The 25289-nt window shown below is 40.9% G+C and overlaps 1 pseudogene; it reads left to right on the forward strand.

The window, feature by feature from the left end:
- Positions 1-9843: 9843 nt before the first annotated feature.
- On the forward strand, positions 9844-10514 carry LOC122444144 (annotated as a pseudogene).
- Positions 10515-25289: the final 14775 nt, after the last annotated feature.

The following is a 25289-nucleotide window of genomic DNA, read 5'->3' on the forward strand; positions in this document are numbered from 1 at the left end:
CACACTTCTTTTCACACCCACGTGTTATAGGTATATGTCAGCTGGCGCCTTGGACATCCAGTAGAACAGGGAGTAGGTAAGCTGGTGAAAAAGCTGAGACTTTCTGAAGTCTTACCTTTTTATCAGATGAATTTTCAGCAGTCAGATTGAGGTATACAAAAACAGGTTCAGAGAAAAGCTGGGACAGAACCTGGTATGGATGTATTATCAGTAAAGGGACTCCTATAAAAATAAATGAAAAAGAGAAAAGGAAGGGGAAAAAATGGAAACTTCAAAGTTCACCTATGCGTGTGTGTGTGTGTGCTCAGTCGTGTCTGACTCTTTGCGGCCCTATGGACTGTGGCCTGCCAGGTTCCTCAGTCCATGGGATTCTCTAGGCAAAAATACTCGACGGCGTTGCCATTTCCTCCTCCAGGGGATCTTCCTGACTCAGGGACTGAACCCACGTCCCCTGCGTCTCCTGCATTGCAGGTGGACTCTTTACCGCTGAGCCCTGCTCTATTCACCTAACCCAACTAATTTTTTCCCCAGAAGAATAAATGGGTTTAAATATATGAACTCTATCTAACACAGATGAATTAATATTATGAATATAAATTCAATGGAAGCCTGAAACACTATGAAAACAAAATAAATGGTGAGCACTTCGCTTAGTCACATATAAATGCTAGCCGAAAGTGAATCTTCCTATTGTTTGAGGAGCTATAGTTCATAAAGATTTTTTTTTTCTGTGAATCATAAAATATTAATTCAGGTGTGGCAGTTCATGCTTGGTTTTATTCCTTCCTTCGGCAAATGCTTATTAAGCACCTACAGTGAGCTAGAAGCTGTGGGGTCTATATAGAGGTATAATCCATGGGATACATAGAGGCAAAAGCCACAGTTGCTGCATCTATCAGTCAGGGTCCTGGCAAGGAATAGATGGTGCACTCAAGCATGGTAATTGAGGAGAGATGAATGAAGGGACTATTTACAAATGTGTGGGTGGGGATAGGGAGCCCACGAGGGATGGTGAGGCACCATGGGACCAGCAACACTGGGAGCCACTACCGCCCCTAATAATGAAGGGATAAAGGGAAGCAGCAGTTCCTGGAGCCGAGGGCAGTCTGCAGCCATGGTTGTGGCTGTCACCCTGGGAGGGAGCCACCTACCAGGAGCTGGGGCCCCTCCAGGAGAGAAGCGCTGACATGCCATGAGCCGGCAGGGAGGGGACTGAGCCGCAGACACCGTGCACTCTCTCCTCCCACCCTCCGTCACTGGTTAAATGGACCCCCAAACCAGAACACCAGAGAAAAAGGGAGCCCACTGAAGGTCAGCACCCCAATATGCAGAACAGAGTGGAGAAGGGAAGAGGAAAGTTCTAGGGACAAGCAGTGCACCCAGAACACTGACCTTGAGATATACATGCAGAGCAAGTTAAACACAAAACAAAGCAACAAACATGTCGCGAGATAATGATACATCACAGGGCAATTGGGGGGGGGGGGAGGTGGTCGTGGTATAACTCAGGGGAGACTCTTAGAAAAAAAGGAATACATCTGCAGTTGGGCCTTCAAGAGCATGCTAGAATTAGGTCAGGACAGACTAACCTGGGCTTCTCTGGTGGCTTGGATGGTAGAGAATCTGCCTGCAGTGCAGGAGACCTGGGTTCCATCCTTGGGTCAGGAAGATCCCCTGGAGGAGGGCATGGCTACCCACTCCAGTATTCTCACCTGGAGAATCCCTGTGGACAGAGAGGCCTGGTAGGCTACCGTCCATGGGGTCTCAAAGAGTCAGACTGAGCAACTAAGTGACTGAGCGACTAACTCACAGATTAATGTGGAGGATGGTCCAGTTGTGGGGACAACAGAGGGAACAAAGGCCTGGAGATAAGAGTGAATATGGCACAGTTGATTGAGAGACTATGTCCAACTGACTGAAGCACAGAATAGATGCCTTAATGAAAATGCCAGGGACTTCTGTGAGAATGTGAAAATTGCCATTTATAAAATTTTCCCTTATCTTTACTGAAAGTGAAAGTTACTCAGTCATGTCCAGCTCTTTGTGACCACATGGAACTATACAGTTCATGGAATTCTCTAGGCCAGAATATTGGAGTGGGTAGCTGTTCCCTTCTCCAGGGGATCTTCCCAACCCAGGGATCCAACCCAGGTCTCCTGCATTGCAGGCAGATTCTTCACCAGCTGAACTGCCAGGGAAGCCCAAGAATTCTGGAGGGTAGCCTATTCCTGCTCCAGTGGATCTTCCCAACCCAGAAATCTAACCAGGGTCTCCTGCATTGCAGGTGGATTCTTTACCAGCTGAGCTACCAGGGATGCTTTATTTTTACTGAGATGCTGGGAAAGATTGAAGGGAACAACAGAGGACGAGATGGTTGGATGGCATCACCAACGCAATGGACATGAGTTTGAGCAAGCTCTGGGAGATGGTGAAGGACAGCGAAGCCTGGTGTGCTGCAGTCCATGGGGTGGCAAAGAGTCAGACACAATGGAGTGACTGAACAACAGCAACAATATACCCTGTAGTCTGCAAAGATTTTGTACAGAAGAAGACACCAAAGATAATAGGATATCTGGGCTCTTTACTTTTGCTTGCTATTCTCTTGAAACAGTGAACTAGTTAAGCACAAAATACCAAAGTGAATGGTACTTGGAATTCAAAAAAGGAGTAGGCTGGAATGTGTAATTCCTGAAGTGTGTTCACTCATTAAAAATAATTCATTCAAAAATCATATTTGAAGCATCTCCCATGTACTATACACTAGCATTACAAATAGAGTTTTTGGAGGGTGATCCAGATCCAAAAGCCAGTTGACAGTTTGGCTCAGACTGAACCTCACCTAGTTAAGACAAAAACAAAATGCAGTGTGCTGTTCCAGTATATATCCAAATCCACAACAGGTGGTGGTGTTCAACTTTTTGAGACCCCATGGACTGCAGCACGCCCGGCTTCCCTGTCCTTCACTATCTCCTAGAGTTTGCTCAAACTCATGTCATTGAGCCAGTGATGCTATCTAACTATCTCATTCTCTGCTGCCCTCTTCTCCTTTCGTCTTCCATCTTTCCCAGCATCAGGGTCTCTTCCAATGAGTCAGCTCTTCACATCAGGTGGCGAGAGTATTGGAGCTTCAGCTTTAGCATCAGTCTTTCCAGTGAATATTCAGGGTTGATTTCCTTTAGGATTGACTGGTTTGATCTCCTTGCAGTCCAACAGACTCTCATGAGTCTTCTCCAGCAGTCTTCTCAAAAGTATCAATTCTTGGGTATTCAGCCTTCTTTATGGTCCAACTCTTTCATCCATACATGACTACTGGAAAAAACGTAGCTTTGACTATATGGACCTTTATCAGCAAAGTGGTGTCTCTGCTTTTTAATATGCTGTCTAGGTTTGTCATAGGTTTTCTTCCAAGAAGCAAGCATCTTTGAATTTTGTAGCTGCAGTCACTGTTCACAGTGATTTTGGAACCCAAGAAAATGAAATCTGTCACCGTTTCCCCTTTTCCCCCTTCTTTTTCCCATGACAGGTACTCACTAAATATTTGTTGATCAAATGAATGAGATAAGTAATTAAAGATAGAATATTATATATTTCTACAGTATTTTGAAACAGGGCACAAGATGGTCATTTATACTGAATTCCAAAATGCAGTGACAGTGCAGACCCACTATGAAGGCAGAGACCTGGCCTGTCTTGTTCACTGAAGTAATCCCAGCTCCTTGCAGAGAGCCCAGCTCGGAGCTAGAGCACGGTCGCTATCCACCGAATGAATGCTGGGATAAATTGACAAATGAATGCATACTTGAATTAAGTATTTTTACAGTAAGGTTGCTTGGGGTGGTGGCATCTCTCGGGGGCAACCCTTGGGGAGATGTAGTTGCCATTACAGCACATTAAGTAGTCCTTCAGATTTTTAATGAGTACTTCTTATAAGTGCTTCTGAACTTTTCCTCACTTTAATTCCTTGTGAGTCCCAGATGAGCAGTTGTTTAAATAGCTTTAAATACAAAGGGGAAAATCATGTCCTGCATCACTTTTGAAAGGCAACACATCAGGGCAACCCATGAAGATGCAGGGCTTCTGTCTCCAGCCAGGGCCCAGGTGTGTATACCTGTGGTCGGCCTCAGTGGCACTTGCACGTTCACCTTTGTTCCTCTCTTTAAGAGCTCTAACTTCTTTTCCTACTGCCATTAAAATCATATTAAGTCATTCTGAAGTGTTTCCCATAAACACCAAATGAGAACTATAGCTGCGAGAAAAATTATCTACCTGTGTGGAGTAGGTTATTATTTTAATTTGTCATCTGAGTGACATTCATTTTAGAGAAGAGAGTATTGGGGTGTGCACCCTCCCCCATGCCCCATTTACTCAACAGAATGTGGCTTCCCCCAGCTCCGCTCCCACCATAGCTTTAACCCCATTGGCTTATTAATTATGAGGGTAAATTTCTATTTCCTGGCTTTTAAACATTGCTTTTTTTTTTTTTTTTTACTTGCCATTGGTCACAAATAGAGGTGTAAGTTCACACTGATTTTTATGGCCGATAGAAACTGAAAATCAGAGATTATTATTGTCATATGATGATGGATGTGTGGTAATTTTGACTTTAAAGCAAGCGGGCCTCCTAGTAGAGTGAATTATGTTTACACATCTCTTCTAGTCGGCTTTCAGTTTAACAATTTCTGCATCTGTGAGGGTGAGATGGGAGAACCAAGGCTTTCAGGTGTCTTAAAGATCTGGGAATACCCACTGCAATCCATTTGTGAGTAAGGGGCTCTGTGCACTAAATCCTTGTGTTTATATTTAGAAAGAAATAAAAAATGATTGTTAGGGCTGATGGCACCCTGCTGACCTGAAGACGGAGTTTGTGATGAGGGGTTTTTCAGAATCTTATGGCCGAGATAGGACCAGTTCTTTTCACTTGAACAAAAGATTATTTATAATGAAAACCTTAACCCATATGCTCTGACGGACTGAAATATAAAAGAGGTGAAGGAAGTCTGAAACATATGGATGCAAAAATGTTTTAAGTATGTGTGCTAGGAATGGAATTGTGCATATGCTACTTTCAGTTCTGAGTATTTGTTCCAGTTTGTGAAATTCTTTTCTTGTTTTAAGGATCTCACTGCTAGATATACCTACATATTAACACATGGATATCTCTGCCAGCATTCAGCTTCTAATTATATATGTAATAGTCTAAGCAAGTTTTTTACTGCAGATGATGAAATTAAACTTGCACATTAATCCCCCCCCCAGTGATTACTGTGGATGCTATATAAAAATAAAAGTGAAGTTTTAACATTGAAATATAATTGATTTACAATGTTGTGTTAGTTTCTGATATACAGCAAAGTGATTCAGTTACACACACACACACATACATACATTCCTTTTTATTTTTTTTCCATTATAGTTTATTATAGGATATTGAATATAGTTCCTTGTGCTATACAGTAGAGCCTTGTTGGTTATCTATTTTATATGCAGTAGTTTGTATCTGCTAATCCCAAATTCCTAATTTATCCCTCCCCAACGTCTTCCCCTTTGGTAACTGTACGTTTGTTTTCTATGTCTATGAGTCTGTTTCTGTTTTGTATATGAGTTTATTTGTCATGTTTTAAATTCCACATATGTCATAATATGGTAATTTGTCTTTCTCTTTCTAACTTACTAAAGAATCTGCCTGCAGTGCAGGAGACCCAGGTTCGATTACTGAGTCGGGAAGATCCCCTGGAGAAGGAAATGGCAAACCACTCCAATATCCTTGCCTGGAAAATCCCACGGACAGAAGATCCTGGCGGGTTGCAGTCCATGGGATTGCAAAAAGTTGGGCATGACTAAGCGACTAACACTTTTACTTTCACTTGGTATGGTAATCTCCAGGCCCATTCATGTTGCTACAAATGACATTGTTTCATTCTTTTATATTCCATTGTGTATATGAACCACATTTTCTTTATCCATTCATCTGTCAGTGGACACCTTGATTACTTCCATGCCTTGGTTATTGTAAATAGTGCTGCTATGAACACTGGGGTACATGGACCTTTACAAATTAGAGTTTTCTCTGGATATATGCCCAGGAATGGGTTGCTGAATCATATGGCAATTCTAGTTTTAGTTTTTAAAAGACCCTCCATGCTGTTCTCTTTAGTGGCTGCACCAGTGTACATTCCCCGCAACAGCATAGGATTTCCTTTTCTCCACTTCCTCTCTAGCATTTGTTACTTGTAGACTTTTTAATGATGGCTATTCTGACCTGTGTGAGGTGGTACCTTGTTATCGTTTTGATTTATATTTCTCTAATAATTAGCAATGTTGAGTGTCTTTTCACATGCCTATTGGGCATCTGTATGTCTTCTCTGGAGAAATGACTAGGTCTTCTGTCCATTTTTTGATTGGGTTGCTTTGTTGTTGTTGTTATTGAGTTGTATGAACTGCTTGTGTATTTTGGAAGTGAAGCCCTTGTCAGTCGAATCATTTGCAAATATTTTTTTCACAGTTCATAGATTATCTTTTCGTAACATTTATGGTTTCCTTTGCTGTGCAAAAGTTTATAAGTTTGATTAGTTTCCATTTGTCTATTTTTGCTTTTATTTCAATTGACTTGGGAGACTGACCTAAGAAAACATTGGTACAATTTATGTCAGAGAAGGCTTTGCTTATATTCTTTTCTAGGAGTTTTATAGTGTCATGTCTTATATTTAAGTCTTTAAGCCATTTTGAGTTTATTTGTGTGTGTGTTGTGAGGGTATATTCTAACTTCTTTGATTTACAGGCAGTTCTTCACCTTTCCCAGCACCACTTGCAGAAGAGACCATCTTTTCTCCATTGTATATTCTTGCCTCCTTTGTCAAAGATTAATTGACATAGGTGTGTGAGTTTATGTCTGGGCTCTGTTCTGTTACACTGATCCATATGTCTGTTTTTGTGCCAATATCATGCTGTTTTGATTACTGTATCTTTGTAGTGTTGTCTGAAGTCTGGGAGGGTTATGCCTCTGACTTTGTTCTTTTACCTCACGATTGCTTTGGCAGTTCTGAGTCTGTTATGATTCCATATAAATGTTAGGATTATTTGTTCTAATTCTGTGAAAAATGTCATGGTTAATTTGATAGGGATTGCATTAAATCTGTAGATTGCTTTGGGTAGTATAGCCATTGAACATAGTTGACACCACTGTAGTATTCCAATTTGTGGAAACACTGTTTTTCTTTTGAAGGTTTGTACAAAAAAGACACTCAGAGATGAAAAAAATACCTACTTTGGGCTGAAGTATGAGACATGGGATCTCAGTTGAGAAGTGTAATTTGGAATTATCTAAACATTTAAAAAAATGTCTTCTGAACCTCAAAAGATTACAATTAACAAAAAGTAAAAAATAATTACTTAAATTTTTTTTTAACTTATCACCATCTTTATCAATAAGTAAGAAACAGAAATGGCCAACTTTTTAGATTGTTGGGTAAACCCTAAGAATTTTAACAACTAAGAAAAAAGAAAGAAGTAAAAAAGAGGAAAAATCTTGACTTCATCATATGATTTCAGCATTTTTAATTGTGGGTAAATGACAAGCTGAAATAAAAAATTTTAAATAATTATTTCAAAACTCATGTCTAGTTCTATGTATGATTAGGGTAGGCAAGGCTTTGATGGTGAGTAGACTGGAAAAAGTAATGGCTTAACATCATTGTGGCAGTCTATTTCTTGCTCACATCAGAGCCCTGGGAACGTGAACAGACTGGTCAGAGGCTCTCCTGTATGCACTCAGTCAGGGCACCAGGCTGACAGAGGCTCTGCCATGTTCAAACTGTGTCCTCTGTCCTCACCATGGTGCTTTCTGTCACCGCCACTGGAAGGGCGTGCAGAGGCATGAGAATTGGAGAGCAGCATGGGTTGATCCTGGAAGTGGCACACAAGACTCTGGCTTCCATTACACTGGCTGGCACTCAGCACATGGCTACCTAACTGCAGGTGGAACCAGTTCTGTGCCTACAAAAAGGGGATGCCGATTCTGTTGAAGAGCCAAAGCCCCTAGCACTCTCCCAGCTTAGCAGAGGGTGTGATGCATAGTAGGTCCTCAATTAATATTTGCTAAATGGGGTATGTGTATATTACCTTCCACGTGTGTATATGCTTCTACAATGTAGCAATAAGATAATCATAATACTTCCTATTTTCCTACAACTTCAAGTAATGGTGACACACCCGGAACTGTGGGCAAGATGCTGTGAATAGACACTTATATATATTTTTATTCTGGATGTAGAGTACTTACTATTATCTTTTTATCAGATTCTTCTTTTACTTCCATTCTTCTTCCTTTCCGTGAGCAACATAAGAATTTGGATTTGTCAGAAACAGAAAAATGTATTAACCTCTGGCTTAATTTTACTCTAGGACTTCAGTTTCTGTTGGATGCTAGTGGTACATCAAGGGTTTAAAATGTAAAATTCATTAAATGTTATTTTTGTGGAAGCTTTCTCTTTTAGTATGCTGTTTTCTATGGCTCTATGACTCACAGATAATGTCTATATGTGACTAATATGTCTAAGATTTAGGAGATTTGGACAAAAGATTCAATAATAATGTGTTGTGATTTTTGAAGATTAGTTCAAACATCAGAAGGCACAGAAAAAAAGTAATGGGAAAAATAAAAACAATAATACTGGGACTTTACTGGTAGTCCAGTTGTTAAGAGCCTACCTTCCATATGAAGGGGGCATGGGTTTGATCCCTGGTCAGGGAACTAAGCTTCCTCATAGCTCAGTTGATAAAGAATCTGCCTGCAATGCAGGAAACCCGGGTTTGATTCCTGGGTCAGGAAGACCTCTGGAGAAGGGAAAGGCTACCCACTCCAGTATTCTTGGGCTTCCCTTGTGGCTCAGCTGGTAAAGAATCTGCTCGCAGTGCGGGAGACCTGGGTTGGATCCCTGGGTTGGATCCCTGGGTTGGGAAGATACTACTCACTCCAGTATTCTGGCCTGGAGAATTCCATGGACTGTATAGTTCATGGAGTCTCAAAGAGTTGGTTTTGACTGAGCAACTTTCACTTTCACTTTCTTTCAAGGAGCTAAGATTCTACATGCTGCCCAGAGCAACCAAAAATAATTTAAAAATTAAAAAAAAAAAACAAAAACAAAACACAATAGTACCAACAAGATGGTTGGATGGCATCACTGACTCCATGGACATGAGTCTGAACAAGCTCGGAGAGATGGTGAAGGACAGGGAGGCCTGGCATGCTATAGTCCATGGGGTCACAAGGAGTCGGACATAACTGAGTGATTGAACACCACCACCAACCAACCAAAGAAAGCCCTGGGTTCATGCAGAGTTTTAAAAGTAAACTGTGTTATAGATGGGGGCAAAAGTAAAGAAGAAGCAGAAATACAAAATGACTCAAGAGAATGATGAATATATTTGGTTCTACACTTATAATAAATTATTATTTATTTAATAATAATATTAAATATTATTTATTTAATACAGTATTTATTTAATACAGTCATATGACTGTATAGAAATTATCTCTGAGTAGACATACATTTCACTAGAATGTAAGTTCTCTGGTGGCAGAAATATTGCCCAATCGTTGATGCATTCCAGCACTTAGAACAATGTCCAATATAGTAGTGGACATCTCATGGCTATCTATTTATTAAAATTTTTAAATTAAAAACAATTTTTGGGGGGAGGAGCACAGCACATGTGGGATCTTAGTTCCCCAACCAGGGATCAAACCAGTGCCCCCTCCACTGGCAGCATGGAGTCTTAACCACCAGACTGCCAGGGAATTCTCTAATCATTATTTATTGAAAAAAATCGGTAGCTTTTCTGCCTGCCCCCGCCTCTCCCCTCCAGCGCCCCTCTGGCCGCACTGCGCTCGCTCTGAGCTCCGGGCTCCTGCTAAGCCAGCGCTGCTGTCGCCTCCCTCCAGTCGCCATCATGATCATCTACCGGGACCTCATTAGCATGATATTCTCCGACATCTACAAGATCCGGGAGGTCGCGGACGGGCTGTGTCTGGAGGTGGAGGGGAAGATGGTCAGTAGGACAGAGGGTAACATCGATGACTCGCTCATTGGTGGAGATGCCTCTGCGGAAGGCCCCGAGGGCGAAGGTCCCCGAAAGCACATTAATCGCTGGTGTCGGTATTGTCATGAACCATCACTTGCAGGAAACCAGCCTCACAGAAGAAGCCTCCAAGAAGTACATCAAAGATTACATGAAGTCAATCAAAGGGAGACCAGAAAGAGTAAAACCTTTTATGACAGGGGCTGCAGAACAAATCAAGCACATCCTTGCTAATTTCAAAAACTAGCAGTTCTTTATTGGTGAAAACATGAATGCAAATGGCATGGTTGCTCTGCTGGACTACCGTGAGGATGGTGTAACCCCATATATGATTTTCTTTAAGGATGGTTTAGAGATGGAAAAATGTTACCAATGTTGGCAGTTACTTTGGATCAATCACCTGTCGTCATAACTGGCTGGCCACTGCTTTTCATCCACACAACGGCAGGACTTAGACAGATGGGACTGATGTCATCTCGAGCTCTTCATTTGTTTTGAACGTTGATTTATTTGGATCGGAGGCATTGTTTTTGAGAAAACGCGTCACTTAAGTTGTCTAAAAACAAAACGCATTTAAACTCAAAAAAAAAAAAAAATTAGTAACCCAAATAAATTCCAAGTGGGAAAGCATACACCTTGAATTTTCTTCAGAAAAGAGGCAAAAGATAAATGATGTGAGATGATACAGTGAACATTGATTGATTGATTCAACAACTATACTGGGTGTGGTGATTGTAAGGGACTATAGAAAGGACCACAGGTGACAGATGGCTCACAGTCTTTAAGGTTCAGCCTCTGCACCCAAAGGCACCTTGGAAGGGAAGGAAGTCCCCCCACCATAAGCTCCAGTACTGTCTTTCCTTCAAATACATGTTCTCTAAAGAGGAAAATGGATGCTTTTTAATTAATTTTAAATAAATATATGAGTAAAAGCATCTTTAGATAATGTTGCTCTTTAAGCGTTTAAAAAATGCAGTCTAAATAAAGAGAAAACTGTTATATTATTAACTCCAATAAAGATTCATGGTAAGTCCCATATGCTTTCTTGCTTCAACCCTCAGTTGCTCCTCCTATGTAGAATTCTGGAACTGATACTGTGTAGGACAAAGAAAATGATAACGTGGATGACTGTTATACAAGGTATGAAACGTTAGGGACCCTCAGAAATGTATAGGCAACATACTCTGAGGGCTTGGAAGAAGGAATGATCACGTCTATCAGTCAGCGTCTTTGACTGCAAACAATATAAACCAGCAGTGGCTGATTCACAAAAGAAGAGAAAGGAGCTCTTCATAAAATCAAAAGATAAGGCAAAGAAAGCAGCACCGACAAGGACTGGAGCAAAGCAGCTGTAGGGATCCACCAGCAGAAACAACAGACGTGCGTTCTTCAGGACCTGAATGAGCTCCAGGTGCTGTCTATGCTTGTATGACTCAAGAATCAGATTGCAAAGAGACAGCTAGCAGAAGAACAAGAACAAGATGGAGAGGGGGTGTTTCTGCGTGGCCCAGAGGAGCCTGGCAGGCTACAGTCCATGGGGTTGAAAAGAGTTGGACACCACTGAGCGACTTCACTTTTCACTTTTCTTTCCAGAAGAATGATGAACAAATGATGCCAGGCCAGACAGAAGCTATCAGTGTCCACAATACTTACTGAGCTTGGAATAGGAGAGTTGGAGAAGTTTTCATGAAAGAGTTGGCATTGGAATTACTTTCTAAAAAACAAAGAACAAATTCATTTGAATATGAAAAGATGGGGAGGAAGGGTTAGGTTTGAAGGCGGGAGATCATGCTATGAACAGAAGCACAGAGGATGGACCAGAGAACAGGGCCTGTCCTACAGAGATACACTGAGAAAAGGAAAGGTTCCATTTGGATAAAACGTAGAGAGTGTATGTAGGTGTTAGTCACTTAGTCGTGTCTGACTTTTTGCAACTCCATGGACTGCATGCAGCCTGCCAGGTTCCTCTGTCCCTGGGATTCTCTAGGCAAGAATAGCAAAGAGGGTTCCCATTTCCTTCTCCAGGAGATCTGCCCAACCCACGGATTGAACCCCAGTCTACTGCATTGCAGGCAGATTCTTTACCATTTGAGCCACTAAGACTAAATAATGAAGAATCATGAATACCAGCCTAAGGAATTTGGTTTTATTCTATAAGCAGTGGATGGACTGAAATATTTAAGATAAGACATGCAGCTTTGTAATTAAATAGAATTAGCTATGTACAGTTGACCCTTGAACAACAAGGGGCACTACTCTTTCCTGGAGTCAAAAATCTGAATATAACTTATAGTTGGCCTGCCTTATCAAGGTTCCTCCATATCTGGAGTCCTATACCTGAAGATTCAACCAACCATGAATCATGTAGTATTTACTATTGAACAAAATCCTCATGTAAGTAGACCTACATGGTTAAACCACATTGTTCGAGGGTCAACTGTACTCCTTTTTCGTTTTTTTTAAAGGAAAGTCTCTCTGGTGAAAGGAAATGTATGGGAGAAGAGATTGGATGCAAGAACGGCAGTAAGAGAATTACTGCAAAAGTATGGTCTAGAATTATTAAGGAACTGAAATAGTTTAATAGCTGTGGGGAAGGAGTTGAGGAGATGGCACAAGAAACATCATAAGGGTAGTATTTCACGACAGGGCTTGTCCTCACCAGTGCCACAGGAAGTGAAGCTAAATGTGGGACTGACTATTCAGCCATCAAAATCTATGCTATATTGTCCATAGAAATACTAAAGGTGCAATTTAGCCCCTGTTACTTTTCAAGTTCTTTATCAGTTTATCAAATATCCTTCATGATTAAAATTAAGCTATTTGATAAAACCCCTAAATGCATAAATATGATCTTGTAGCTTGCAACTTCAAAGTGAAGGAAATTAATTCAAATAATATATGTCTACCTTCCACTACCAACAACAGGGAAGACAGTCCAGGGAATGGGCAGAAAACTGTTTTTTGGTTTTTTTTTAAAGGTCACCCAGTAAACATTTTAGGCTTTGTGAAGTTAGGCATACAGTTTCTGTTGTAACTCCTCAACTCTGCAAGAAAGCAGCTACAAACAATATTTAAATAAATGAATGTGGCTGCACTCCAACATTACTTACAGACATTGAAATTTGAATTTCATATAATTTCTACATATGGTAAGCTTTCTTTTGGTTTTCTCTATCATTGAAAAATGTAAAAACCATTCTTTGTTCTCAGGCTATTAAAAAACAGGCAGTAGATTGGATTTCTTACTTGCCAGTGGTGTCAATGGCTACTGCCACAGCTTTAGAAATCAGAACCAACATTTCCTTCATGAGTCAACAACAATATGAACTCATTCTGAAAAATAGTGTTTGAATTAGAAGAGGAAAATTATCAGAACCAATGAACATCTCAATCATTGATTCTGCTCTTCTTGATTTTGTTTCAAGGGAATAGAGTTTTCCTTTCAGCTTTCTTCCCTAATGTAGCATGGTGTTAATATTTGTTTAAATACAGATTCAACTAAAGTAATAGAGGCATTCCAAAAAGCAATGGTTGGGACAAACAAGATAGAAGTCTCCCTCTCAGTAATAGTTTGAGTGCAGGCAATCTAAACATCTAAGAGAGGCTTGATGGTGTCAGAGGCATAGGCTGCTTCTGTCTTTTGCGCTATCATCTTCAACACACAGCTTTCAATTCACAGTCTAAGAGGGCTGCTGCAGCTCCTATCATCATATTTGCATCCCACACAGTCATAAGGGGAAAAGGAAGGGAAGACGGCCACGCTCCTTACCTTTAAATGCATGACCTGGAAGTCATGTGTATTACTTCTGTTCACATTCCATCAGTCAGAACTTAGTGACATACCTAAAGCTAGCAGCAGAAATGGTAGGAGTTGAAAAATATTAATGTAATTTTATCTGGCAAGCTCTGTATCCAACTAAAATTGGGAGCTCTAGTCTTACAGGAAGATGGGAGAATAGAATTGTTGAAATATTGAAAGATAGCAGAAAGTCTCTGCCTACCGTTATTTCATATTTACATATTACAAAAAATAGTCCCTAAATTCTATACAGATAACATTTTATTGCTTTGATTGGGGAAGGGAGTCATTCTAAATATTTTCAATTATTAACTTAAGCCAAAAATTATAAACCCGTTCTTCTTCTTCTTTTTTTTTTTTTTTATTTTTGGCTGCACTGGGTCTTCATTACTACACATGGGCTTTCTCTAATTGGGGCGAGTGGAGACTACCCTCTAGCTGCCTGGACAGGGCTTCCCGTTGCAGTAGTTTCTCTTTTTGCAGAGTATGGGCTCTAGGATGCACGGTTTTCACTCGAGAAACCGGTTATTCTGTTGGTGATTTCTTTTCCAGGGCTTTTACTTTAGTGTTAGTGTTAGTTGCTCAGTCGTGTCTGATTCTCTTCGGCTCTATGGACTGCAGCCTGCCAGGCTCCTCTGTCCATGGGATTCTACAGTCAAGAGCAATGGAGCAGATTGCCATTCCCTTCTCTAGGGATCAAATTTCCTTCCTGATCTGGGATCAAACACCGGTCTCCACATTGCAGGTGGATTCTTTACTGTCTGAGCCACCAGGAAAGCCCTTTGTAGCTTCCATAAAATCATAAATTCATTCAACAAATGTTTTTGAGCACCTCTTGTGCCAGGCTTCTTTCTAAGCAGATAAAACCCTCACCTGCTACACTACCAACAACTTTGTTATAGCATGTTATCTCTGGCAAAGACATTTCCTTAGAACGGGTAGTAAAGGCTGCTAAAAGCATGGGGGATGAGCGTTGAGAACCATGATTGTTCACATATAAAATGAGGAGCCCTTCCAAATCTGGGTCTGCCTTACAGACCCAGCCCCAGTCACCATGACTCCAGACAACAGCCTATTTACTATGCAAACTCCATTTCAAGGGAAGCCCACTAGCTCCCTTTTCCAAAAGGTTGCCGTCCTTGCCCCTGTCCTTTCTGGAAATTCTAGACCACTCCTTGTTGTTGTTTGATCACTCAATAGTGTCCAACTCTTTGAGATTCTATGGAATGTAGCCCACCAGGCTCCTCTGTCCATGGGACTGCCCAGGTGAGAATACTGCCATGGGTTGCCATTTCCTTCTGCAGGGGATCTTCCTGACCCAAGGATTGAACCGCATCTCTTGCATTGGCAGGTGGATTCTTTACTGCTGAGCCACTAGGGAAGACCACTCCTGGTGTGGGGATTTGGAGGAATATTTAGGTGCCAACTCTTTCCCAGCCTCCCAATGGGAAGATCATAGCAGATTCTAAAATTACAGCCCACCTGTCAGAGTCTTTCCCAAGTTGTATTTTTTAAAAAAAGAAAGAAAAGCTAGCGAACAAACACTAAGCGCTCCACCTGGCATGACTTCAGAATGCTTGTGATTAAGATATTCTGCTTATTGTGAATCGAAGATCTAGGCCTGCCTTGCTCCACATAAATAGAAGCTCTGTTTCTCGGCTGCCCGTGCACATCCTCTTACATGTCCTTAGGGTGCTGGAACAGCAGGGCTTCTCTAAATGGTTCTTAGGCTCAAAGAACATAAAAAGAAACAGCGAAAGCACTTACATTGACGAGTAATATGTATCGACAGTACATTTTTCCTTCTCTCTCTACAAAGTGAAAGCTTTTGTGTACCACTTTCTGTTGTTAGAACTGAGGGTAATTGAGGCGGTGGCAGCATGGCCAGCAGCAAGAACTGGCCAAAATTAATTAAGCCAGTGGTTTGGGATGCAGCATCTCCACTCCTTGGCCACTCCCTTGTACTTTAACTGGTTGGAATTCAAGGGGCATGGAGGAGGGGAGCAAAGACTGGAGTGGCCTTGCAAGATAGAAAAAAATGAGAAGCATTCATTTGGGATTTAGTTACCTGTCAGGTGGTTGGAAAGGAAGCCATAGATTAAAATAGAAAGAAAGAAATCCCTTCAGTTTCTGTAGCATAAAACAGAGCAATTAAGTTCCAATAACAGCTCTCACTTACTGAGTCCCTGATATATGTTAGACACTGTTCTAAGTGCCTTATGCATCACTGTCTTATTTGATTTCTTCAATAACTCTGTGGTAGATGCTCTAATTATTTCCATTTTACAGCTAGGAAATTGAGGCTGGGAGAGATTAAGCTTGGCAGTCTGACTCCAGAACTGATACACCATCTACCGTGCTATACTGCCTTAGAGATAGTGGAACCCCTGGTTGTTATTTTCCTCTAGATTTTCATCTCAGATTTTGGTACAGGTGGTGGGCATTTCCTAATGGTAGAGGGAATTAAGTTAAATCATAAACAAGAGGATACTTGAAAAGTATGATGTACAAAAAAACTGAAAAGAGTTTGTGCCTTCTTCCTGGTTGCCTGCTAGCACTTTTCTGGCTGTAGGGAAAGAAGTACAGCATAACAGTACTAGATTCTATATAAAGCAATTTATTATTTTTTGAAAAGTGATAATGGCCTTGTTTTCCTCTTAAGAGTTAATAGTGGAAAAGACTGATAGCGCCCTCAGAAGCATGCACTCAGCAAGATCCCTAAATAGTTCCTTCTCTCCAGTCCTGACCCAGTAACCTCTGGGCCATTCTATTCCCTGGAATCTCCTTTATAGGGCCCCAAAGAGTATGCTGATGCCTGCAACATCCTTTTAGGATGTGAAGACGTATAAACAAATGGCTCCTGGGGACAGGGAACATATCAAAACGTAATCCTTACTCATAACAGAATTGAGTTCGGTGTGAACCCAGCAATCAGGGAATGAAAGGTGAGTGCATTAACCTACCATGTTATCTGTATAGGAGTTTTATATCTTAAATGGAACAGACATTCCTGCAAAACAATAATGGGCTGAGATTAATGAGTTACAGGTGACCCTCAGACACGGGAAGGTTGACTTTGGATAAGCACCCACAAAGGTCAAGTGCTTATCTGAATTAACCACAAGTCTTGGATTGGGGGTAAAAATAAAGGACGAGAAATACCCCTGGGAGAGGCTTTCCCCAACCTGAGTTTTGTGTTCTTTCTTACCTTTCGCTAAATTCCTGTATTGGATTGGACAGGTCCTTTTCTTATACCATTTTTATATACATCTCTGTACGTTTTCATATACATCATCCGGCCTAAGCGAGATCTCAACATCGTGGAAATAGTGTGAAAGACCAGAGCAATGCTTTTCAAAGTCTAGGTTTTCAGGAATGTATTGTAAACCAATTATTTTGGCTAACATATAATTGAGTCTTTTAGACGGAGGCTTTACAAGGACTGGATGGAATCTTTACAGTGGTAGTTTTTTGCTTAGCCCTCAGTTGAGGATTAGCATCTGTCTCATTGCACAGTGCAAATATATGGTGGTAAGAATAACTTTGTGTTTATTACTCTCATCCTTGGGTCAATTTTAGTATTTCCATTTAGGACAGAATAATTAATCCCCAGAGCAGTGCTGTATTCTTCATTTCTCGAAAAACATGCTTGACACCTACCTCCATTAATTAAGTGGAGTTGTATAGCTACCTCCTGTATCCCCCATAGAGCGTATCTGCTGGGCTCTATCTGAGAACCCTGCCAGCAAGGTGAATAGACCGAGAGAGGCTCACGGGGGCAGGGCCGACCTAGCTCGGGCTTCAGGAGAAGTTCAGTGCTCCTGCTGGGAAGGTGAACACACAGTCATATCTAATACAAATCACCAGGGCGTCCCCATTGGTAGATAGAATCCTGTCCAGGTGTGTTGTCTCTAATAGAGAGATGCAAAGAGATAACCCTCTGGAACCCCACCCTTGCCAGAACTTGGAAAGGAGGGAAATAAAATGCCCCCCTGAGAGCAAAACTTTAAAAACAACATGGACTAAAATAGAGCATAGATATGCAAAGTTTTCTTATGCCCTAGAAGGACCCTAAGAAACCTGAGCAAAGGCATTAACACATGCAAAGAAAGAATGTGTTAATCAGAAGGGGGTTGGTCAGCCCTGGGAGGTGGTAAAAAGAGAGCCCCTGAGGCAAAAGTTAGCAGCGCCCACACGAGCTTTGCCCCTGCAAGACCCGGCTGGCCAGCCAAAGCCTTCTCAGCCTGGGGTAAGCATGAGCTCAACAGGTACTCAGGCAAGTAGGTATGGAGTGCCTATAACGTGTCAGGGAGATGTCAAGTTTTGGGAGAAAGTGCTGAGTATGGAAGCTACCTCTCAAAACAGGTACAATCAGGAAAGAGAGCACATTATGGGGAAACAATGGAAACAGTGACAGACTTTATTTTTTTGAGCTCCAAAATCACTGCAGATGGTGATTGCAGCCATGAAATTAAAAGATGCTAGCTCCTTGGAAGAAAAGCTATGATGACAAACCTAGACAGCATATTAAAAAGCAGAGACGTTACTTTGCTAACAAAGGTCTGTCTAGTCAAAACTGTAGTTTTTCCAGTAGTCATGTATGGATGTGAGAATTGGACTATAAAGAAAGGTGAGCGCAGAATTGATGCTTTTGAACTATGGTGTTGGAGAAGACTCTTGAGAGTCCCTTGGACTGCAAGGAGATCCAACCAGTCCATCCTAAAGGAAATTAGTCCTGAATATTCACTGGATAGACTGATGCTGAAGCTGAAACTCCAATACTTTGGCCACCTGATGCGAAGAACTGACTCATTGGATAAGACCCTGATGCTGGGAAAGACTGAAGGCAGGAGGAGAAGGGGACGACAGAGGATGAGATGGCTGGATTGTATCACTGACTTGATGGACATGAGTTTGGGTAAACTCTGGGAGTTGGTGATGGGCAGGGAAGCCTAATGTGCTGCAGTCCATGGGGTTGCAAAGAGTCAGACACGACTGAATGACTGAACAACAACATTGTTGAGTGCTTAGAGGTGCCACTGTTGAAAGCAGTTTTTCTTCTAATTTTTGTCACAATGCTATGAAATAAACACTATCTTTATTCCTGTTTTAATTAGGGGGAAACTGGTGTAATATAACTAAGTCACTATAGTATAATATAACTAAGCGATATATTTGAACCATGGAGGTGTGAGTGCAGAACCCACACTCCTAACCAGTCCTTAGACTGAGGACCAGGTCTGAAGCAGTCAGACCATGCAGGGCTAGTAGGTTGAGGATTTTGTCTTCTCCTAAGAACAATATCCAGTTTTAGAGGAGTGACCTGGTCAAATGTGTGCTTTGAAAAAAATCGGTCTGGTTGCAGTGTGATTAGCTACCATTTTTGTAAAATTTGATGATGCTTTTGCTTCCTATGTAAGTCCACAGAGAAAGGGGGAATCAGGACTTCCCTTGTGGTCCAGTGGTTAAGACTCCATGCTTCCAGTGCAGGGGGTGCTGTTTGATCCCTGGTCAGGGACTAAGATGCCACGTGCCTCACCATGCAACCAAAGAAAAACTAAAAATTAGGTTTATAAGGTTACAGTTAAAGATACTATATTAAAAATAAATAACAGGGACTGCACAAATCATATGAACTTCAAGAATTTTGTTCACCAAGATAGCCATTTCTTACTATAAAATAATATGCTGAATTTGAACATGTTTAGGCTTTTCAAAATTCTTGATGGTAGAGAATATGGTGGTCATGTGGTTTTAAGTATTCTAGTTCTTACAACCGTTATTTCCCAATGTAAATTAATAAAATGGTACCCTGGTTTAATATGTCAGACTAATGAGAGGTTAGGTAGCTTGCCCTAGCGAGATTAATTTACTTTCTGAAAATATAAAATTTCTGATTTGCAATACTAAGGGCAAACTTTGTCTAGACCACAGTAAGTTTGTCAGTCATGACTCTGCTTTGGCTGCTCAGGAGGGAGCCTGCTGCCTTTTCCTCAAGGGTGGCAGTTGACATCCCACAACATTCAACAGCCCTGGGCTGTGTATAACAGCACAACTCCTCCTCCTCCACGTCCTCCTCTTCCTTCCAAGACATTCAGATACCTAGGCAGGTAGGCAGGACCATCTGTCAGGGAGTATCAGGTTCAGAGCCCTTCCATGGGAACCAACAAGAACAATGTAGGGTCTCAGGCCTGAAACCCACTTAACATAACTGGGGAGCAAGAGGGAACCCGGATCTTGGTTTCACAATAGGAGCCAAGGGTAAGAGCCACTCAGACAGAAGATATAAATCTGGACAACGGTGTAGAGTTGTTATTTAATGCCATGTAACTGATGAGCTCCTGTAGGAACTGAATGTAGTTAAGAAAAGAAGAGGTCAGAATCCTGAACCCCGAGGCACTCCAACACTTAGAGAGAGGGCATAGAGAGGCACCAGCAGAGACTGACAAAGAGCGCAGTAGAGCACTGGGTCGTGGAAGGCAAGTTAAAAGTGTTTCAGTCAGGAGAATGTGATCAGCTGCATCAGACATTTAAAGTACCAGTAAGACGAGGCCAGAGAATTGACTGATGGACAATGTGGAGTTCCTTAGTGACCTTAACAGGAGCAGTTTTGATCTTTGCAGGCTTGGGAGGTGGGGTGGGTCGATGATTTAATTGGGTTCAGGAGAAGATGGGAAGAGAGAAACCAGTGAGCCCAAACAACTCTGAGGAGTTTTGTTGTCAGGAGGTGCAAAGAAAATGGAGCAGCAGTTGGATGGAGACGTGCTGTCAAAAGATTTTTGTATTTATTTTTATTTTTTTATTTTTTTGGTGGAAAAGAAAGTTTGCTTTATTCCAGAGGCCGGCAACAGAGGGGGAACAGACACACTTGTGTTCAAAGGCTGGTTCTCCCCACTAACAATCAGTGGGCAAGAGCTTTTATAGGCAGAGGGAGGGGTTTACATGCAGAAACAGCGCAGTCAGCTCTGACAGTCATCTTGAAATTGGTCATCGGTGGTCTGATCAACTTTGTCTTGAATGTTTTAAGTACATCTAATCTTCCGTTCCAAGGCTGGTTTGTTGTATTTATTTTTAATGAAAGAAACAAGAACATGTTTCTATGTATGGTGATGGTCTTGAAAAAGGGAGAGAAACTTTTGATGCAGAAGAGACGGGGAGAATTGCTAGAGAAGTATCCTTGTGGCATTAAGACGGGGATGGGATCTAGTGCATGAGTGTGGGGACTAGCCTTGTCTGGGAGCCCCAGTACTCTATCCAGAGTCACAGGAAGAAAGGCAGGATATACGGACTCTGGTGCTGGTAGGGAGATGTGGTGGTTGAACATGTAAATTTTTCTGAATGTTTTCATTTCTTGGTGAAAAAGGAAGCAAGTGAATGATGATGAGTGAGCTGGTTGTGGAGGATTGAGGAGAGGGATCAGGAGCTGTTGAGGAGAATGGGAGAGGGAACAGTCTAGGGTAGAATGATAGCTGGGCAGCATTATTGGTCCACAGGAGGTTACGATGACCAGGTATTTAGAGTGACTTTGGCCATCATGGCTGTGTTTTCTTCTCTAGCATGTTTTGTTGCAGGGATGCTGGACCCGAGTAGGCAGAAAGTTTAACAGGGGTGAAAATTTACCAGTGAGACAGGAGCAAGGAAGATAAGGGTGCTTGCAAGAGAATAGTAATGATGATGGAGCTTGGAACTTAGGCAGGAAAGGAAGAGGAAATGAGGATACAAGAGAGTGAGGGCAGTGGAGTAAAAAAAATCTGTGCTCTAAATGGCATTTCTGACCTTTACCCTAAAAAGTCTCTCAAACTCTTAATGTTCACATTTCTCTAAATGACAGTGAAGAAACCAACATCTTTGGTTTTTTTGTGGAGATGGGGCTTCTCTGTTGGAGCAGTTATTGCCAGCCAGCATGGGTAGTTGTTGACAAGAGAGAGGAGAGGCAGAGTGTTGGTTTTTCATCAAGGAGGAAGATGACTGATGTGAGGTAGCAGGTCTTAGTCTCTAATCGCTTGAGTTTTTTTTTTTTTTTTTAATATTTATTTACTTGGCTGCATCGAGTCTTAGTTGTCCCACAGCATGCGGGATCTTAGTTTCCAGACCAGGGATCGAACCTACATCCCCCACATGGAAGGCAGGTTCTTAACCGCTGGACCACCAGGGAAGTCCGTCATTTGAGTTTTGTATTCCTAGGATGTAGGAGGTGTGTAGCCTCCCAAGTGACACATACACATGCCCCACCTTTTCATTTTCCTTCTTCACCAGGAATCAGAATAGTGCCCCATCCCAGGGGTGTGGTCTGTCCGTGTGTCTTCAGGGATTCTGGAGGATGAGAGGAAGCCCAGAGAGAGGCCAGGATAAGATGACAAGGCAGGAGGAAAAACCTTTTAAAGATAATGTTCTACCTTAGAATTTAATTTATGAATAATATAAAGATATGTCATTGTAGGAAATAACTGGTAGGAAACTGATAATCGTTTCACTAGGAAATATGGCTGTAAAAATGCTGACAGATGTCTTCGTATAGTGACCACAAGAGGCTTATCCTTTGGGGATTCTCCTGTTTATGGGCTATATCAGTTTCCTGTACTCTACCCTCTGGTCGCAGCCAAGGGTTACTTGGCAGTTTCCACTTTTAAATCAAAAATGGGTCTTTCTGGATCATCCAGAGCCATCTTTTCATTTTCTAGATGTTAGAACTGAGGCCCAGCAAGGTAAAATCTGGGTTCCCCTATCCTGCAGGGATGTGGGCACCCTATTCTGGCATCTGGCTTTGATGAAAGTACCCCCCTATTTCCATGCTTCTGCTGGGGACTTGTTCCTTGTCATGGATGCACTTGTCCTGTGGTTAAAAGTACCATCTGTCCTCAGACTGAGATACCCTCCCCATGACCCAGGAAGCAAAAGCCTGCTACTTTTGCACTGTTACACAGAGGATGGAACAAGAGGTTTTGTGGCCTTTTTTTTTTCAGTTGGATGTAAACCTTATTCACAAGAATGATCAGGGACTGGGGATAAGGCAGTAACAAGGTTTTCATCTCTCTTTAGAAGACATTTTATGTAAGAGACTTAAAAATAATAATAGTTAAATATGTTGAAAGAGCTTGGGTTTTGGATCCTGAAAATAATGAAAACAGTAGGTCCTGAGTGATCCCTCTGTGCTGGGCAGTGTCCTCTTTCATATCCTGGTGCTACAGATTACTAGCAGTGGCTTCTTGGGCAAGTTGCCTAATGTCTTTGAACTTTGTAATTCTTCCGACAGAAAAGAAATCTAATGCTTTTTTTTTCTTTTTGCACGGTATTTTTGTAAAATATTAAATTTGATGTCACGTAAAAGTAGCTGGCATAAATCAGATGCTCAATCAATGTTAATTTGTTCTATCTAGCTTTCTCACACAGTTCCTGAGGTTTAAAAATATTTTTTTTCAAATTGTGAGCTGCTCAAAAATTTCAACAGCAAGGCAAGAATGGTTGTGATTAAAACCATTTAATATTGTGTATTCAATTTTGTAATGTAACCTGATATCAACAGCCAAGATCTTTGTCCTAAAGGGAATTTCAATATTCAGCAAAGTGGGGCTGATTTAATAGCCATTAATTCTGAGAGTATGTTCAAGTTCAAAGTCCTTCTGTTTTAAATGTAAATTGCTCTTTTTTATGTGTATTGTATTGGAATTTAGGAACGAAGGCTGTCACTCCCATTTTTCTTTGCATGGCATTGCAGGCTCTTTTATTATCACAGAGCCCTATTATTGTGATACCTCACACAGGAAATGCACACTCTGACATTAGGCACCAAATTGCTGAAATATCCTGTGTTTTCTATTCATTAAAGCCCTAAAGCACTATGTGCAAATTCCCTTACTTTAATTACACACCTCAGGGATGTGCACGCCAAAAAAGAAGCCAGTCAGACAAAAAGCCAGGTCTTTGCCAAAAAACCCCAGCCCCCTAAACTGGTAAACATTTATTTTCAGCTGGGAAATCTGCTATTAATTCATATAGTGACTTTCCCAGCTGAAATAATGAGCCAAGCCAAGTGAACCAAATGTTCGCAGTGAGCAAACATGAACAGTAGGAATTCAGTCCATCTCTTATTTACATGTTTGTTCCTTCAGCAGTTAAGGAACATTTGTATGTTTCCCTTCTACCTGGAAACACATCAGTATTTACGCTTCAAATATCTTATTTTTCAACCAGAGCTTATAGACTGCTGTAGAGAGCTGCTTTAAGAAATAAAGGAAGAGAAAAACCACCAAATCAAATTATTTATTAGTGCTTTAGATAGAAGTCTTCCCACTAGCCACACTGACTTTCTAGTTTATTTGAAGGCCTAAAAAAAAATCAGAATTAGCAAAAACGTGAGATTTTTGAGAGAAATACCATTTGGGAATTTTTTTTTAAGTTAACAAAAATTTTAAACTTCTAAACAAAAAAATTACTGTTCAATAAAGCAAACTAAAGAATTAAAATACATTATAAAAGTTTTTTTCATATATGTTGGGGAAACTTTCTTCATTTCCATTTAATTACAAAGCTTTAGAATGTGAAAAATAAGAAAAGAAATAGCTCCCCACAGGCACCATATGCATATGACAAGGTAGGGTATTATTTACACTTCCTTTTTGAGGTCTGACTACTCACAAAATATACTTAGATTCTAGAACAAAAAATTGACCTATGCATATAAAACTTAGTAGAAAAAGTAGTTTTTATAGAAAAGCATGGATAAATCTTTGTGGAAAGCAAAGAAAGAGAAACAGTTCAATTAACACATGAAATAGCAAAGTAGAAGAGTTAAAAAATCAATACACTGATTAATTCCTATGAAGATGCAGAGTATCTACTCAACAGTCAATTAACCATTTAACATGTTTCTTGATATGAAGGAAGTTTTTTTTAAATAAGTTCCAGACTCAAACTCATGTAAAGATATAATCAATTTGGAGTTCTAATGACTCTCTTAATGTAAGCTTGGGTGAAGACTTTCAATTTATTCTAAGCAGAAAATGCTTTACAATTTAATGAAGATATGGTTTTTAATTGTAACAAACATGAAAAAAAAGTAGCTTTTAATTCAGAGTACTTTAAAATGAAGGTTAGCCACCTCCAAACCTTTTGCCTAAATGAAATTTTTAGCAGATACATGATTTTTTAGCAATGAATAAATGAATAAAATGTATGAGATTTTTTTTTTTTTTTGTTCTATAAGAAGAAGCAATGCCCTATTAATTTTGACAGACAACTTGGCATTAGTCATTTTAAAATCCAACATGGGATAAAGTTATGCATTACTAGTCTCTACATTTTTGTCAAGAGATGAACATTTTGCCAGATTTTTAATAATATGCCAAGAGCTTTGTCAGTCAGTTTATGTAGCCCTGCGTGGTTATGCCAGTTTTGGTCCACCTCCCCACTGGGT

This window comes from Cervus canadensis, chromosome 6, assembly GCF_019320065.1.
Source record: "Cervus canadensis isolate Bull #8, Minnesota chromosome 6, ASM1932006v1, whole genome shotgun sequence".
Classification (NCBI taxonomy): Eukaryota; Metazoa; Chordata; class Mammalia; order Artiodactyla; family Cervidae; genus Cervus; species Cervus canadensis.